This window comes from Odontomachus brunneus, unplaced genomic scaffold (genome assembly GCF_010583005.1).
Source record: "Odontomachus brunneus isolate Ranch 3 - 2012 unplaced genomic scaffold, Obru_v1 Obru_scaffold_113, whole genome shotgun sequence".
Taxonomy (NCBI): Eukaryota; Metazoa; Arthropoda; class Insecta; order Hymenoptera; family Formicidae; genus Odontomachus; species Odontomachus brunneus.
Genome location: NW_022639563.1, coordinates 621,037 through 626,165, shown reverse-complemented (window position 1 = coordinate 626,165; position 5,129 = coordinate 621,037). Strand labels below are relative to the sequence as shown.

The window sequence follows — 5,129 nt, the reverse complement described above, 5'->3', positions numbered from 1 at the left end:
TATATATATATATATATATATATATATATATATATATATATATATATATATAAAATAAGCGCTATACTAGCTCACATTTTTCATAACGTGTCAGAGATCTCTTTTTTTAGCTGAAACGTCGAACCACCTTTGGTCAGTATCGCAAGACCGAATCTTTTTATTTTTCTCCGCTGTAGGTAGATGGCGTGACGCCTCTCAGGCCGTTGTCGTTTGGCCGACACGCTGTAGACGGCGCGCGGCTGCGCAAATCGGTGTAGTGCGCCGCGAAAATTGCGAAAGCAAACCGCGTAATGACGTCGCCGGCAGCAAGGGCACCTGGATTCCTAGTTCCTTACCTGGCACCTGCCTACGATGCACCGTGGAGGTGCCCGAGGCGTGACAGCGGAATCAACCTGGCAACGTGTGCGCGGCCACTCGCTGTTACTCGTGTCATACTCATCGAGTGTTCTCACTGTGACATTTCGGCATTCTCGCGACGGGCCCGCCGGGACGGGCGGAACGGGCGGAACGGCACGGAAGCGTCGAGAATTTCGCGATATCGGGAACGGAAGCGATCGGCCGGCGCGAATATTCGCCGTGCGATCAGAAATTCGCTCGTGTGCAACGCGAGTGCGAGGCCGGTGCGGCAGTTCGCGTGCCGACTCACGGACGGATTTTTTAAGTGCGACGCACCCCTCCCCTCCCTTCCCCCTTGCCCCTCAAGGATAACGCCGGACCGCGCGAGAGTGGCGTGTGACGACTCCCTGCGTGCGAGACGACGGCCAGTTTTCAGGATTCGACGAGTGAGCGATCGGGTGAGTCTCTATGGATTATCTATCGGCCGACAACCTTTTCCCTTTCGACGCGCCCTACGGCCGTTTTATTTATAAGACGCCTACGAACATCGAACGCGTTCGTTTCGCGGGCGTTACGTAAAAGTACGACGGCGCGAACGATGAAATGTGAGTCACGTTTTGTGCGAGCCGACATCGCCTGGGTGAAGTCACGTCCCGTGACTTACCGATTTTGTTGATCGCGACGATTTCCTTTTCGCGACTTTCAACATTGAACGACGCAATGAGCCGCCATTTTTATTTTCTCTTTTGATCGGTCAGTGACACCGTTTGACAAGATAATAGTCTGTAATAATCTCGCATTTATTATATTACGGGGAATGTTACATATTCTCAGCGGACACTTTCTTATTGTAATTTCAAATTAATCAAGAACAACGCGCGCGCGCGATTTCCGACATCGGAATGTTCGAAATCAAAACAATGATAAGCACCGGACGTTGTTGTGCGTTGTTGTCGTGAAGATGACATTTTCTCTGTTGACGTTTCTCCTTTACATGAGAATTGAGAACAGCGTGAAAACAACTTTTTGTTTGTCTGTTTGTAGGTACTAGTAACGCGAGTCCTTTCTCCTAGCGAAGATCAGTGATTAACAAGTGCGCTCACGGACGCTCGTGTGTTGGCCGCCTTATCGTTCCGGTTAATCTCAGGTAAGAGTAATTAGTCTCGTAACTTCGAAAACTATCCGGCGCGTGGTTCCCATCGGTTCGGTTGAATTAATTACGATACACGTCGCGTATTTATCGCGATGATGGGCACCGCCGACGTCGCCGTCACACGTTCCCATTCACGTGCCGCAATTATCGCGGTGTCTGTGAGCACTGTCGTGTTTATGACGGAGCTCGGATGCTTCGCACGAACGGCACGATCTATCTATTAATAAATCGTGATTATGCACCTGTGTGGAAACCTAACGATTCGCGCTACCGACCTGTATAACTACCGAATACCTAACCGCCGCACAACCACTGACGCTAATTGAAAACTATCTATTTCGCGAAAATATTTCGCGTACTTCGTTAGCGAGATTCGCATCTCAAAACACCCGAAAGAATTATCGCTCGCGATAATTACGGCACGATGAAATAGATGGGACTTTATACACCTCAGATGGAAAGTTTCAGGTGAAAAACTATAGCTGTTCATTAATTGCTTGTTATAGATATTGTACTCGATATTTTCTAGCATATGAAAGAAAAATGTCGTTAACGTATTATGGAATATCACGTTAATGTCACAGCACGTTATAACATTTTGATATATGAACAATCGATCACTCTCAGTATTAATAGTTATCATTTGAAACTTATCTCATGTGAAACTCAGTATTAATTTTTATCACTTGAAACTTATCTCTTATATGAGTTTCTCAGATTTTTACTCAGAGGCATTCAAATTTTTCAATCGAATTGTGATATTTGTGATATTTATATTTGTGATAGCGATCGTTTTTCAACTGAAAAACGAGAACTCATTTAACTTGGATTTAAGTTTGAGTATTTCACTTGATTAAGTTTGAGTATTTCACTTTGAGATGTTTCAAGTAAGGTAAAAGTACCAATTTTCGAACACGTAATCCTAGATATTTTTATTGTTTTGATCTTTAAATACGAATATTTAAACTTTCAACATGAAATATATATATATATATATATATATATATATATATATATATACTAAACATACATGTATATTATTATATTTGTATATTATTATATTTGTATAATATTAGATAATTGAATATTATTATACATATATATATATATATATATATATATATATATATATTATTATACATATATTAGTATACTTCATGTTGAAAGTTTTAATATATTTAAAGACCAAGACAGAAAGAATGTTCAGGATTAAGTACGTTTTCAGGCATTGGTACTTTTATTTTAATAATTACTAATAAAGACCTCAAGCCTATATTAATCATCGTGTATTAGTCGTTACTTGAAACTTATCTGGCGTGAGATACTCAGATTTGAATTTAGAATTGAATCTAAGTTCTCTTTCCAGTTAAAACACGTGATATAAGTGACACTGTAACTGCAAGCACGATTCCACCGAAAAATTCACGTCCAACTCTAAAGTTGAATATGAGCATTTCACTTTATAGAAGCAAGTTTCAAACAATGACTATCAATACGGGCCTTAAGAACCTCAGAGATTATGCCTAAATTACAATTTCATCGTGAAACGTCGATTGTTTGCGAGTCGAACGATTTTGTCGGCGACGACGATTCAGTCGTCTCAATTCCAAACATGACGCTTTCCAAACTATTTTTCGGAACGCCCGAGAATATCGTAGCGATCCGACAAAATGTCGACGGCTGACACGCAGGTACAAATCCAGCCGAAACACACAAAATGCATTTGCCGGTTTAACGCAGTAGCTGTTGATAATGCACTCGCTCCGCATACCACAGACTCGATTTCGCCATTAGTATTCGCGAGGTAAAAGGTGTCTCGTCGGAATTTCGGTGCGTTATTGCAGCAGAAGGTAAAAACACGTGCGGAATGAGCCGGTTAATTGCGCGAGTCCATATATTCCCGAGAGGTCGTGCTCGATTCGCGATCGCTCTTACTCGTCGTCCGCAGCTCGCGCAGCCGAAGAATAAGTTTATCGGTCGGAAAAACGCGGCGCTTCGAGCCTCGGCTGATGTAATCGTCACGCAGGTGGGTTTCACGCGTAAGAAAATACGCGTACTTACGCACGGCTTAAATTACACGGCCAAGGAAGCTGGGCTTACGATCGTTCGTGCGCGCGCGCCTCCTCGTAAAATGCAAACAATGCTCCTCCTTCGTCATTCTTCGTAACAATCGCGGCCAATTACCGCCTTCCCTCCTCCTACTTTGTCCGATTTTCCTCGACAATCTCGCTCACGCTCGGCTCAGGTATTTTGTTTTCACCGAGCACTCGCGCTCACTCCTGCACGCACGCACGCACTCTACTTTTCATTTCGTTTATTGTCTCGTTGCATTCGCGTCGGGCATTTAAGATGGAGATAAATTGAGATCCTTAAGTGAAATTTCTCTATGCAACTGAAGAAATTGCACTTTATAAGCACACATACACACACACATACATGCACGCACGCACGCGATCTCACAAGCTTTGTCCTCGACCTCCGGTAACGTGGCGAAGGATGTAGTAGCCACTTGAATGCTTGCGGTAGGAATGCACTGCATCTTTTATTCGCGAAATGCGGTGCGCAGCGAAGGGAAGCGCTTATGAGAAATATGTGACGGATCGCTGACTCACAGAACCGTGCAAGTTCTTTCTCGATGCATTTTGCATAAATGTACGGCCAAAAAGGAATGCGCTCGAGCGGGAAAGATGAGAAAGCGAAAGGATTTATGAAAAACGACGGATTATTACACGCAAGGAAACGTGTTAATAACCATTATTGACAATAACGGCTGTCGGTTGTATCTACATTTTTGCGCTAACTCGAGAATGAATTTGAATGACTATAAAAATGGAAGAAACACTTATGGATTATCTTTATTTTTCAATCACAACTGATTTCTATATGCGATTACTACTGTCTGTTACTTGTTTCTTGTCACAGAATGATTAGTGACGAATTCCCGCGATCTATTTATCTCGTCTTGTTACATTCTCCAAGCCACATGAACTTGACGTGATTATGTTCTAGATTTTATCCCGCTTATTCGGTAAAACCGTGCTCACCGGTAATCAACAAGATATCAAAAGTATTTCAAAGACAACGAATATGACTCTACGGAATTCACGTAAATAATAAACTGGAAATTCCTCCTTCGTCGGTGGCATATCTGCGCCTGCCACTTAAACAATCGCGTGCCTATTGAGAAATTCTTGCCTTGAGAGGACATTACCTACCGCTCATCGGCGGTATGCATTCCCACACCTTCACCTTTATATACTCGTAATTTGCCATTTTCCGTGATAAGCGTGCGTTTCTAAACGTCGCGCGATCACAATTACGATTATCGTTTTATTCGCGAACGGTTCGAGAAGAAGTACGTGTTTTAAACTTTCTACCTCTTATCGACGCGCTCCTGTAATTAATTCTTTTCCAGTATTAGTGGATGAGTTTAAATATTCTCCCTCGCGAACACGTAGTATACAGGGTGTCCGGAAAGTACCGGGACGCCCGAATATCAGGAAAAATATAAGTTTTACAAAAAAATGTTTCAGACAAAAGTTGTGGCGTTTAAAAAGATGTATTTACTGATCACATCAGTTTGACCTTGGGTTGCGTAGCGAAGGTCAGGTCAAGGTCACATTAATTTTTTTAAATGGAA

At 42.5% G+C, this 5,129-nt stretch overlaps 1 protein-coding gene across 5 annotated transcripts in view; it reads left to right on the top strand.

The window, feature by feature from the left end:
* The window catches only part of LOC116849352, a 156,287-nt gene that overhangs the window by 2,565 nt on the left and 148,593 nt on the right, over nucleotides 1-5,129 (top strand). For 4 of the 5 annotated variants that reach the window (XM_032826427.1, XM_032826426.1, XM_032826417.1 and 1 more), the window contains exons 2-3: nucleotides 177-794; nucleotides 1,381-1,483. The gene's annotated coding sequence lies outside the window, so the exon portion shown is untranslated. Of the gene's footprint in view, nucleotides 1-176; nucleotides 795-1,364; nucleotides 1,484-5,129 lie in introns of those variants that run through there. The other variant, XM_032826418.1, reaches the window with a different exon arrangement.